Source organism: Carassius auratus, chromosome 24 (genome assembly GCF_003368295.1).
Source record: "Carassius auratus strain Wakin chromosome 24, ASM336829v1, whole genome shotgun sequence".
NCBI classification, from domain to species: Eukaryota; Metazoa; Chordata; class Actinopteri; order Cypriniformes; family Cyprinidae; genus Carassius; species Carassius auratus.
In genome coordinates, this window is record NC_039266.1 from 19,265,190 (window position 1) to 19,279,326 (window position 14,137).

The 14,137-nt window shown below is 35.4% G+C and overlaps 1 protein-coding gene across 4 annotated transcripts in view; it reads left to right on the plus strand.

Moving 5' to 3' along the window:
* Positions 1–4,834: 4,834 nt before the first annotated feature.
* LOC113042530 (RNA-binding Raly-like protein) overlaps positions 4,835–14,137 on the plus strand; it is a 112,884-nt gene continuing 103,581 nt past the window's right edge. Inside the window, exon 1 of one of the 4 annotated variants that reach the window (XM_026201451.1) lies at positions 4,835–5,183. The gene's annotated coding sequence lies outside the window, so the exon portion shown is untranslated. Of the gene's footprint in view, positions 5,897–14,137 lie in introns of all 4 variants that reach the window. The other 3 variants (XM_026201449.1, XM_026201448.1, XM_026201450.1) reach the window with 3 other exon arrangements.

Consider the following 14,137-nt stretch of genomic DNA (forward strand, 5'->3'; position numbering starts at 1 on the left):
CACACAAAAAGAAAGAATTTACAAATAGATAAATCATTGGATTATAGTTGGATAGTTAATATAATAGTGATAATGAATACATTTAATTTCAAATATTTTATTGCATTAGACTCGCAATTGAAAATGTTATTCTATATTTTTTAATAAATATTTAAAATTAAATATTTGTATTTAATATTAGTTGATTATATAATAATTATTTGTCTTATTTTTACTCTCTCTTTTTTTAAACCTGCACTCCCCTACACACTGACTCACATAAACTAATGTTATGTGTAAGTTGGTGATTTTCCGATGGTTAAAACTGATTGGAAATTGTGGTCTTTACATTAAGATCAGAGACCGGCAAAATATGTTTTTGTTTGGAATAAATGTCTCCATTTGAACTGTGGGAGAAACTTCAACATATTTTTTTCCTGATGCATTTCGGACGCATTTTCCCTCGAGCTTCTATTTCATGGCACTAATAGGCCATTAACAGATAAGATACATTTTATGAGTCCATTAAGGAAGTGTAAGTTAAATGACAATCGAAGGGTCAAGTCATTGTAATTTCCCATGATGGTCCAATGGTGCAGGTTGAGTTGGCGAACATAATTGGCTATGCTGGTTCTGCTCTGGGGAGATGCCTTCAGGCTTGTGTCTTTGCAGTCGTTTATTAACATTTAATACGTATGCTTTTTACCTTCAGACAGACAGAGGACCAAGCCCTCTCTCTTCACTGCAGCATGTTTGCTGGCATCCATGTTTAATACATAGTAGTCAGCTCTGGAAACATCACCCCGCTGATCTCAAGGCCATGTGGAGGGGGAGGTGAATGCGATGGCAGCCCTCGTTTGTCACATGTGTGACACTTTGTGCTGCTCATCTAAGTCAGCTGGACGTGCTTTATCGTCCTCCACCAGTGAACAGCCTGAATTCACAGGACCCACAAAGAAAACAGTAAAAAAGGGTTGGATTCTGAAAGTGATTTACAAAAGTGATGCTTGTCACAAAAAACAGGGTATTTTTATTTTTATTTACAGAGAACCCTTACCTATATAGGATAGTTTATCAAAAATAGATATTTAGTATATGTAGATGAGTTTGTTTCTTCATTAAAACAGATTTGGAGAAATTTAGAATTACATTACTTGCTCACCAGTGGCTCCTCTGCAGTGAATGGGTGCCATCAGAATGAGAGTCTAAACAGCAGATAAAAATGACTCCAGTTCATCATTTAACATCTTATAAAGTGAAAAGCTGCATGTTAGTAAGGACAGAAATGAAACATTAAGATGTTTTTACATTCAAACCACTGCTTATAAAATACAAGTAATCTACTGTATCTATAATATTGCTGTCTTCAGTGAAGAAGTCATCGTGTCAGAATCAGGAGGGTAGTATGCATAGATCAAGCACTGTTTACAAGCAAAAACAGTTCAAAACAAATATGTCAGTGGATTTTGATTAGAGAGATCAAGGGATGGACTTTCTCACCGAAGGAAGTACTACTATACAGTAGATTATGAAGTAATTTTTCGGTCATTGTTTAATGTTAAGATGCCTTATAAACATAGCTTTTCACTTCATAAACCATTAATTGATGGACTGGAGTAGTGTGGATTTTTATGTTTTTATCAGCTGTTGGGACTCTCATTCTGACGGCACCCATATACTGCAGAGGATTCATTGGTGATCAAGTGATGTAATGCTAAATTTCTCCAAATCTGTTCGGATGAAGAAACAAACTCATCTACATCTTGGATGGCCTGAGGGGGAGTAAAATGTCAGCAAATTTTCATTTTTGGGTGAACTATTCTTAAGAGCGCAATATGGGGCCAACAGTGACAACAAAAATGAAGTATTCCCTTAAGTGAGAAAAAGACACTTGGTAAGCAAGATAAAAAATAAAATAAACAAAAACACCCCTATGGAGAAGAAGCCATCTGCTAGGCACACATTTCTAAAAATGAATCATCAATCTGTTCTCAAACTATAGTAAACAGTTGCACGACTCCAACACTGTGTTGAAAGGCACCAACCTAGAAAATAAGAATCCACCTATGTGGCAATAAAAGAAATAAAGCCCATATTGCATATAAATCAGTGCAGGAAAAACATCTGGCTACTCCAGACAGGCCACCGAATGGGCTTTGGCCATGCAGAGAATTGCGTTATAGAAATTTCTTCTAATTCAAATGCGGTGATAAACTCAAAGTACCATGAAACAATAAAATCCGCTGACCAAAGAGCCACTGTGTCACCCGCTGTGTTCTTTGGCAGCTCGGAGTGTAAGTGCTAAAACTCGCTCTTACGTAAGCATATGCTGAGATCATTGCATTTCTGCAATAATTGCCTAGAAATATTCCTAAGCGCCAAACTTCATCTGGTTGAAGACTCTGAACAATAGAGATTAGGATGCATAAAGCCTGCTCTTATGAACTGAAAAAGAAGCATGCACTCTAGTTGTGGTGTCAGACATTGTATTAATTTCATTACAAAAAGATTACAATTATTTGCACAGTTTCATCCAGTCATTCTTTGATTTAAAACAAATAATCATGAGATTGGGCTGCAGCGTTGTAATAAAGCCAACAGAGTAAATACAATAACGTATGATCTGTCAGTGAACACAATGTACACACAAAGCACAAAAAAATGCGCTTCCCTCTTTCCTGCTATTTATACTTTTCCTATTTTCCTTTAGCACACGCACCACTGAAAGATGCCTGATTTCTTGAATGCTCTGAATCAGGTGATAAATAATGCATACACATTTATTGATTAATATTTCACTAGGTGGAGGTTGCTGAGGAATTCTTGAGCAGGCCAATAATGCCTTGCATGATAAACATCGGCTCTGGCCAGTGTGTTTTCCTGCCGTTGACTCCAGGATTCGAAGGGACGTACGTTAGTGATTGAATCTGACAGTGGTATATGGCTCATAACAATTTGCGCATCTTACTGCCTCTGATGACACTTGTGGTTATTGGCAAAGTGAAGATTAAGTTAATGAGCTGTGGGTGGTCATCAGTGCCTCACATATAGCCATGAGTTAATAAAATATCAAACCACTGAATGTATTTGTACAGTCCAAGGCTGTGCATGTATTTCTTGGCTTGGTCCTCTAAAAAAGGCTTTTGGACCAGTGCCATCAGAGTAAATGCTCAAGGGCAACTCAGACTCAGAAAAAAAACTAAGCACAGCACTGCAACAACCTATCAGCCTTAACCTGAGCTGCATGTTCTCTGCAGTGTGTCTCCCATGTTCTACCTGGTCAGGCATGATAAGCTTACAAACTCCATCACAGTCTCTGTATTATGCATGGTTTGTTCAGCCTCAACATAGCACTGTGTGTAGAGATGTTGTTGTCGACCATGTCCCACATTGCTAAATTTATTCTCAATATTAAACTAATTATTACACTATTGATCAATCCATGTGTCATCTGAAAAAAGAAGTGTTATGCTTCACAGTAGCATAATGTTATTTCTTCTCATATTCTATTGGATAACCACCATTGTTGGGCTAGCTACTCAAAGAATGTAATATATTACTCATTACTAGTTACTACTTTCAAAAGTAATATTGTTGCTCATTACTTTCCCGCAACAGTAATTAGTTACACTACTAGTTGCATTACTTTTTCTTCACGTCTCACAGAAGTTGAAACTGTAAGGTAAAGCCACAACTTACACAACAGTGTTCAGATCATCTTTTTTTCCCGGACAAAATCAATAATTTAACATTTCTATCTGCTGAATGTAAGCTTTTCATATTCCAAGCTCACCTGCTGCACTGAGGACATCACATGTATGTGCAAGTCCTGAAAATTGTGTAAATAAATCTAGGAAGTATTTGATTGTTAGATTTTAATTAGCGGGGTTGAGGCATTAAAAGTAACTCAATTATTTTATGAATGGTAACTGTAATATTATTACTGAAATCTTATTAGTAATCAGTTACACTACTAGTTACTGCAAAAAGTAATATTATGACAGTAACTAAGTTACTAGTAACTAGATGCTGCCCAACATTGATGACCACAAGCATAGAAGTTATACTTATAGCACAAGCATCATCAAAATATTAATCTGAAAGCACTTAAAAGGCGCATTTGAACGCTGTTAGTGCTATAGAACACTATATTTCTCTCTCAGTGTATGCCATGCTTTTGACATCAAATTGCCAATTAGCTAGAATTTGAACCAGTGGGTGGTGAGCCAAAGAAAAATAACAATGCTAAATGCTAATAATAAAACAGAATGTGAATTAAAAATGAATGAAAATAATAAAACTAGTGGGACACAGAGGGGAAAATGCAGCTATATTTACAAGTGCCATATTGTTGTGGCTATAATTTTGCTGTTGTTCTTAAAAAATGTATAAGATTACCACTTTTCCCTTTCAGTCTGTCATGCAAATGAATTTTGCATAATCTATCTATTTTGCATCGATTTCTTTTTACCACAAAGTTGTATTTTAAGGCTACATATGAGGGAATTGTTTTTGGCACCTGAATGCCAATTATCTGGGATCTTTTAAACGTTGCATGCATTTCATTATGATTTAATTATCTTCTTGTCCTTTTATACAGAAAAGACGAGAGAACACGGCAATGGAGAGTCTGTGAATTAAGTTAGCTTAAAATGCTGCCCCTTCATTTTGACGTGATGAATATTAAGGGAGGAATGTACTGATGCTGCACGACGCTATTTGCATCAGATAGACGTCTGTAGAAAAAAACTGCAATGGGAATAAAACTGCATTTCATGACGTTATTAACGACATTATCCAAGATGTATTCTCTCACGCGAGCGCGCGCGCACACACATGCATACATACACACGCCTCACATTACTTGTTTATCGTCACAAAACAAAGACGAAGAGCAAGAACAACAAAGACGGCGTTGAGAGGCTCTCTTTAGACGTTACGTTGAGTCTGACATCATGGGAGCTCCGCGAGCTTAAAAGAGAAGGTAAAAAATACAACGGGAGAATCACAGAAGGCTCTCAGTGTGGAATGATAACGACTAACTAACGGCGTCTCCTGTCAGCTCCTCTTCCCGCCGCTCAAGGCAGCAGCAGTCACGTGACAGCAGCGAGGCTCACAGACTGAGAGAGAACGAACGCGCTTCATTCGCCATACTGTGTTTTGTGCCATAACGCATTTTTATCGCAACATTTTACTCCCACTCGGTGAGTACGTTTCCAGGCCTTTTTGTAACCCTTTTTGTCTTTTCACTTGCTCTTTTTTATTTTTTCTCTCTCTCCTTTTGCTTGGGTTTGAGCGTTGAGATTTGAAAAAGTGTTGTTTTGAGGCGTTTTTCGATCCGTACCTCAAGTTTTTAGTATGCAGTGATTCCTATCTGGGCTATTCAGTACTGAGTGACACTGGCCAAGTACGTGCTTGCAGTCGTGTGAAATCATGCAACTGGTTTTTAAATGGCCTTGGCAGTTCCATTTTTACGTATGTACGATGATATTTGTTTTTAACCCTTTTTCCCTTTTTTGTTCTCTGCCATAGACTTTTGCTGTAGATATGCTTTGCTTGTATTTTGCGCTATTGTTCATGAGAGTTTTGTGATTTTGATGTCACCGAGCGAAGCATTTGCTTTTATTTTGGTCTTTTCTTTACCCGAAAGTCATTTTCAGACCTGGCGACGTTTTAATGGAAACTTTTCTTGCAGCTTAGCTGTCACGTTTGTTTATTTTTGCTGGTTTTTCTTTCATTTTTTAATGCCTTATCCTTTTGCAGATGATTTTAAGGTGAAGTGATTTTTGGATGTGCTCATTTTTCACGTAGATGATGCAAATTAAGGTGTCTATGAAGGGAATAATTGTTTCTTTGGGGAAAATATCAATCAGTGCGTCTTTGCTTTCACCGAAGATGAACAGACTCTACTTTGCAGGTATATAAGGACAAGAAATCAAACCTTACAGCACATGTTTGTTTTCAATAAAAGCAAGGCGATTCTGAAATGTTAATCTGTGAATGATGTATTCTTTGGCTGTGAGGTTTATCATCAAATATACATCTGTAGTTGTGCTTGTGCATAATAACCACATTGCAAGTGAATGTGAAACTAAGTGGAACCCCTGTAAATCATACCTTTATCGTTGTGTAGATCTCTCACTCACCTTATATGAATTTTATAATGATATATTTAAAAGAGTCATCTCATACGTCATTTACTTTATAACTGTCCAAATGCCTGGGTAAGCAAGCAGGTCCCACTATCTGTATTTTAGATATAATCTTAAGCAATTTCAGATTGTAACCATGTGTTGGATGCCAAATGTTGTCACTGTGAGGTTTGGATGGTGCACACGTAATATATTTGGTTCTACAGACCAACAGAGAACATTTAATTGCAGGTAAATTGAATCAACAACATCACATGAAAGGCTTAAAAACACATGTAGATGTCTCAGAAGAAAGGGTAATGAGCATGTTAAACTGCAATCTCAAAAGAGATCCAGCATGCTGTTTCCTTTCAGCACCATGGACAGCGAATGGGTTCACAAATAGCATTTCAGCACTCGGCAAATAAGAACTTTTCATGCCATCTATTATGTACAACGAGGACGCTTTTATAGCATCTAAAACTTATTTTAAGATCTGTCTGCTTAAAGGGATAGTTCACCCAAAAATGAATCAAAATCCATTCACTCACCCTCATTTCATATGGGCTCCGATATGGACAAAAAACAGTTCAATTATTCCTCGAAATATATCTTCTCTTGTATTCCACAGAAGAAAATAAGTCATACAAGCTTGGAAAGACATCAGGGTGAGTAAACATTGTTGGGGTGAACTATGCCTTTAACTTTCTCCTTTCTAAACTGTATTTTACTGAAAGCATTCTGTGCCAATGCTTTCCCACAGTTCCTACAAGCAGTGATCAGTGACACAGCAAGGTGTGCGTGTGGGTGGGTGGGCATGGCAATAACTGCTGTTGTGCTTTGTTTTTTGCATCTTAAGCTTCACCTATTCCAGTTAGCCACCAGAATATCTTTAGATTCGGTCTTAATGTCAGGCGCTGTAGTGATTGTGAAGGTGCGCCGCATCATTGAGATGTACATGGCGTGTGTTGAAAGGTGCCTCAGCCGCGTTGATAAATGTCTCTTTCTCTGTCATCCCTCCAGCTGGGTGTTATGATAGCCGGCGTTACTTCCTGCGGTGTCGTCTCAGCCCTCCAGGCAATTTTCCCCTGTTATCTGGGCGTTGCACATGAGAGCTATAAATGAGGGTTGAGAAATATAATAGCTCATGTGTGGAGATGGCTTTGCACTCATGAATAAAACATCCTTCCCTTAGTAAAGGACTGTTTACGCTGGACATGTGCCCGCCATCTGAGTAGAGCTGGACTTTGTGTTGGCTGGCTAACTTCCTTCTACTTTGTAATTTTTGGTGCACGTTTTGTTAGTTGATTTATATTTCCTGATCTGTTTAAGATTGGCATTGTTATTTATATCAGTTGTTTCCTTGCAGACATTACAGCCAGATGCTCTTGTACCTGAAGAATTTGAAGGAATGTCTTGGTCTCAGATTCTCACACTGCCAAAGCAACAGGACGTAAAGGATCAGAGTTAAAACCCCTTTGAACTGTAGTCTCTGATCCGTCACAGAGGGATATGTTAGTGACATAGGGAACGTTAGGATGGAAACCAAAGCGGTTTGATTCTGTTAAATTGTTTCAATTACCTTTGACTTATGTTAGTTCAGTCCAAAATTTAAATTATCTCATCAATTACTCATGTTGAAACACAGAAGATATATTAAAATACTAATAAAAAGCAGCTATTTTAATTGTAATTGACTGTTTTAACTGTAGTTTTTTTTATCAAATAAATGCAGCCTTAAGCATAAGCACAAGAAACTTCTTTCAAAAACATTAAAATATATTACTAACCCCACACTTTTAAATGGTAGTGTATATGAGCAATTTTATACAAGTTAAATGTTGTTTTTATTTAGACTTTAGCTGATCTGTGTTAAAGACATAGGAAACGTTGGAATGGAAACTGCATAGATTTGATTAAGTAGAGTTGAGAATTTTGTACTGCTAGATTGATCATTAATTGATTATTTTATATGCATAGTTAACTCCAAAATGGACATTCTGTTATTATTTTCTCACAGCACTGTATGTCTGTCTCTATTTCTTCTGTGGAACAGAAGATATTTTGAGGAGCACTGTTTCTCAACAAATGGTCATAGATTTGTTTCATTCTGTAAACTACAATACACAATACTTAAAAAAATATCTCATTTGTGTTTTACAGGTTTAAAATAATGTTCGGTAACAATGCATTTTACTTCTGTAAAGCAATACACTGAAAATAAAAGTCTTAAACATTTAACACTTAGGATTTGCTGATAAATTCCACAAAAATAAATAAATAAACAGCAAGTAATGCATTGAAATAAATGTTTTTTTTTTTTTTTTAAGAAACACTGAAAAAAGTTATAGTTTTTGTCTATGGAGATTTGATTACTGTGTGCACCTTTAAATGGCATTAAATTATTTCCTTAACAATGGGAACGTTTATATAATGTCATTCATTACAACATAGTACCTTAATAGCTACTGTATTTAGCTGAAAAACCAGTGTAGAAACATTCCCTTCGTTTATTGGTGTTTTCACTCAGAAATGACTAGTAAACACCACAAACAGAAAGAAATGGCAAGTAACACGTTGAATTAAACATGACTCTTTGAAGTAGAAAAACTTATATGGTATTTTGTTTCTAAAACATAATCCAGTAATCAACTTATACATATTTTACACTGGTTAAAATGATTATACTCCACCTGATTGACCTAGGTGTCATCAGATGAAATGGAAAGTATAGATTGCAACAATTCCTCAAACAATTATTATTATAATTATGTTTTTGGCATCGGATTAATTGTGCACAAGGGACTTTTAATATATTATGAAAGTAAATTTATATTTTATGTTCAATTTTAAAAGTCAAGCACACAAATGAGACTTCATCTGTGTCTTCTTTGACAGTGTTGCCTCATTTAACACAGACATATTAACAGTGAGATTTCTAAATGATATTCTAATGACTACAAGACTTCATTTTTTTCCTCGACTCATATTCTAATCAACAAAAAACTCACTCATAATGAGCTTATTTCCTAGCATGGTCATATCTTAATAACAAGCAGAATTAGATAAAAGCATCTGCCTCTGAAGGACTCTAACCTCTCATGTAACCCTGAGCAGATAAACAGCTCACCCTTGGCGATGAGCACTAGGCTTTTATAAGCTCGCATGAATCTGTTTCCCTTTTCAGAGCTGTAAATTTGATAAATGGGAGGATTCTTCATTAAATAATCATATTTTGAACAATCAGTGCCATTTCTGAAGAACAAGGGCAATCTAACAGAGCTTTTAAGAGCCAATTATGTTAAAGCATTCGAGTTATAATACAGTGCTTCAGCGCAACCTCTTCAATGATATATGCTACAGTACACCAACTTTTCCAGTTAAATTGTTTTGTTAACCTCAGTGAGATTTTGAGTTTCAACCAATCATTAGAAGGAGCTTGCTGACAGTATCAGATCAGAGAGTATTAATGTCAATCAGATTTATATAAATTTGCATCTTGCTTCAAAAGCAGAAGGGACCGTTCAGGACAAGATGACATCAAAATTATCCCTCTTTAACTTATTAATACATATCTGTCTTCATCATTTTCTCCCCGAATGACAACAGGCTGTTGTTTTTAACCCCTGCCTTTTAAACACCTTTAAAACTAATTTTCATAATCCAATCAATTCCCATGGATAAATAATTTCCAAAAAATAATTTCTTGTTGAATATCCTGTTTCAGTTTATACACTACTGTGTTGTCGTTGTTGTTTTATTTAATTAATATTTTCATTCAGCAAGAATGCTTTAAATTAATATTATCTGTCACTCATTAAATGATTAATTGAAAAAGATTACAAAAATATTAAATTGTTTTCGTCTTTGATAATAGTTGTAAAATAGATTACGAATGTAGTTGTTGTTGTTGTTTTTTGACTAGTAGAAAACTAGCTGGTCTGTGTTTGTTCGTTTTAAGACCCAAGTGATGGTTCTGAAGAAACATGGTGTAAGTCTTTTTTAGTTATTTTATTTCAGCTGTACTCAGCCTATTTCACTTAATGTTAATTATTAATGCAATAATTTATCATAGAATTTATCGGATTATTTTTCTTCTGTCTTTTTTTCTGGACTCAAAGCGCAGCCTCAGAGGCTTCCAATCTCATTCTAGCACAGAAAACAGTTATTTTACAATGCGTTTAGGCTGACAGCAGGTTAATGGGCTGGACTGAGAGATGTGGCTCTAAGGGGCATCGGTGTAATAAGCGTGTGGTCTGATCTGTGGTTTGATCCTGTCACTTACTCGCTGCTGAAGACTCTGTTCCCTCAGCCAATCAGCTCTGAGTCTAGTCTGTAATATGAATGTGTCCTTCTGGCGCTCGCTTAAGACCTGTTTGGGCACCGTGACAGGAAATTATCCATCTGTCCTCCACAAACATTTAAGAGTAAGTGTGTCCAAGTTTGCACTTTAAAACTGGACTTTGCACTAATTGCCTGGTTTCCTTACCACATTAATTTCACGATTACATTCGAAAGACTAATTCATATTGGTGAGATGGCACAGAAAGTCTGGCTACTATTTAAGTTTTTGCTCTGTAGACCTCATTTACTTTTTACTCTGACAAGTCGGTCCAGCTGGGATTATTTCTCAAATAGTTCCAACTATAGGGACATTTTTTAATTTGATTTCTTTTAATGACCATACACACATGGGCTACAGAGAGAAGTCAGCAATTAAAAGCAAAAACTAAATGAAATTTAAAGGTGCATTAAGGGATTTTCTGGCTGATACAACAGCGGTCTTGGACTTCATCCTGACACTTACTGGTGAGGATGTATCATTACAGTAAAGAGGAAGTTTTTGTAAATGGATGTCAGCGATTAACCTATTCACAAGTTATTTTTACCAAATGGGTGTGCAATATAATATAATATAATATAATATAATATAATATAATATAATATAATATAATATAATATAATATAATATAATATAATATAATTATGTTTATTATGAGGGTGTTATAGCATCTGTAAATTTACAGTAAACAGAGTTGATTTTGTTCAAACTATTTGTTTCATTTGTTTCAAATTTACCCTGTTTCAGTTACTAAATTCAGTATTCTGAATTAATGATTTGTTTGTCTTCAGTTTAGTCTCCATGTGGCTTTATACATATTGGTAAATAAATAATTCTACTGCTTATTATTGTTTATTGTTATGCTGGTTTGTTTTAATTCATGTAAAATGGAAATTTAGGAATGAAAATTATATAATTAATCTAGTGAAAAATGCTGTCTAAAACATACCTTGATATTTTTTAATGTACAAATATAAATATTGTATATAGCAGGTAATATATTATTTTATTTGATCTATTATTTATTATACAGTATTTTATTATTATTTACATTAAATTCTTTTTTTTTTCAAACTATATCACCCATTGTTCTCAGCTGGGCCGGGTTTCCCGATAACGATTGATCCTAGAGCTTAAGAGTGTTTTCTATGAGTAAATGTGCAATCGTTCGTTATTGTTTCACGTGTGTTTCCCAACAATGCACTTTAAACACAGTTGCACGTAGCTGTGCTTTAAGCTACTTAGGAGTCGCTGTCCATTTATCAAGTGCTGAAATGTCACATTATAGAATGGCTCTTAATTGTAGTACACACTATCGTTTATTGATGTTAACCTAATGCTGCATTCCAAACAGACAACTTGGATATAATAACTATGCCACAATACAATATTATAGTCTTTAATATTATACTTTAAATAATAATATATAATATACTTTATGTACTTTATATATTTATATATTATGTTAGGTAAAAAATGTTAGCCTGAATGCACTGTAAGTCGCTTTGGATAAAAGCGTCTGCTAAATGCATAAAATTATTTTAATTTATTTATTTATACACTGTATAGAGAGAGAGAGTGAGACGTTATTTCGGATCAAATACATAGCTGGCTTTCGTGCACTTCAGCAACTCATTGACATATTTTTTTCCCTCAGTCTTTGAAACATTTAATTACTTATTTTATTCTTTTTTTTTCAGTCATTTAGGCTAATTTAAATGTGTATTTCTATATTTCTGCCCTTTTTAATTATTAAATTTTTAAATTAATAAAACGCGTCATAAAGTGTGCAATAAAGCACAATAAAATCCTTATATTATAATCACATTGCGCTTGAATCAAGTTAAAGGTTTAATCTGCCAATTGTCCTGCAGATGACCACATAAATCTGTCTTCTTATGATGCAGCTAGGGTTTAATGATTACTGAGCACTTGTAGATCTACGATGATTTTAAAGTGCATTTGGGAAACAGACCGTAATATTAAGATCAGGCGTAGGTTCGTTTTTACGAACTCCTTAGGCTTACGAAGCTTTTGGGAAACCCGGCCCTGGTTGATATATATATAGATATATATATATATATATGTATGTATGTATGTATAGGCCTATATATTAGGCCACATTAGGTTTATTAAAGAAAAATTGGACCATATTAGGCTGTATATTCTACTGTTGTGGTTGGAGTTTTCATCTCACGTCAGTATGTGTCATTTTAAAAATTTTATCTAAAGTGCAATTAATTCTTTATGTGTTAAGCCTTTTGTGACCAAAAGTACTTTAAAGCAATAAGAATATTTCAAGAGTAAATTCCAGCAGTAAGTTCTAAACATTTTGTGCCCACATGTAGGCTACAAGTGCAGCCTTGAAAATGCGTGTTTATATGTTGCATGCCATAAGCGTTAATGTTTATTCCTTACTGGGAAATATGTATACCTTGTTGTCTGTGGCAGATTAAATCATGATTCACTTCATGGAATCAATTTCACAGCCTATTTCAGCAGCACCGTGTCACGCATCCCACTGATGTCGTTTTACCCCACTATTTGTCTCGCTTGGGATGCACAAGCTTTCCCAATATATTTATCCCTCTCTGTTTATCATACCAGCCCTGCATAAAATCTTCATTAATGCATATGATTGAAACCCCAGCATTACAGTGAGGCGAGGCTTTGTTTGTCTTGCTCCCCGTTCTTTGTACACCTTTTTTGCACATACACAATCACAGTCATCTTATATGGCGGTGTGTTATTTATTAAGGGCAGACCAGCACCTTTCAGAACTCTATTAAGTGCAGATCTCTCGGCTTGTCAACATCACAGAGAGCTGCGCTCCATCAGCTACAAGAGCTGTCGACTTTAAGACAGCTCCTAAACTATTAGAGTTATACTGTGACAAAGCCGCTCTCGCATACTGTCATACCCTTGTACTGATAAACAGTTGGCCTGTCACACTCTTGTACTGTTGCGCTACTACACTTTTGCTCTCATACTTTGTTTGAGATCTTGGTTCAAACATGTCAATATGGTAGTAGAAATATACATTAATTGTATATAGTGTTCCTGTAGCTCAACTGGTAGAGCACTGCATATCAAGCGCAAGGTAGGGGGTTTGATTCCCGGGAACACATAATATGTAAAAATTGATAGCCTGAATGTAGTGTAAGTCACTTTGGATAAAAGCATAAAGTCTGCTAAATGCATAAATTACATTTTTTTATTTTTATATATTTATATATAATTAATAGTAGTGTGTATAGCAAATTTAGTAGTTTATAATATTCTGTTTCTGTCTGTCTATAACATTCTATTTATTTTTACAAAGTACGTCCAAAAAGCTATATGCAGTATTGAAAGCAGCTGAGCGAAAGTCAGATATCAAATGCAGCATTGTGGCTACATTTAGTAATTTACTCCCAGCACAGGCTAAACTCTCACCCTTTTTTCCTGGGAGGCGTCTATCCTAACGCATTGCTCAGTCTGAGTGTGTTTGTGAGAGTTATTTAAAGGAACTGAAGGAAAAGGCTTTCTATAAAGGTGGGAGTTGTTGTTATGACTGAAAGAGAATGCAGGAGTACATCACATATATTCTAGCTACCTTTGTTCCCTTCACTTTTTCTTGACCTTCGCTGTTGCACTGAGGTTTTGTCTCTCGATTTCATTCTTGCGGTGTGTGTTGTAACTGTAA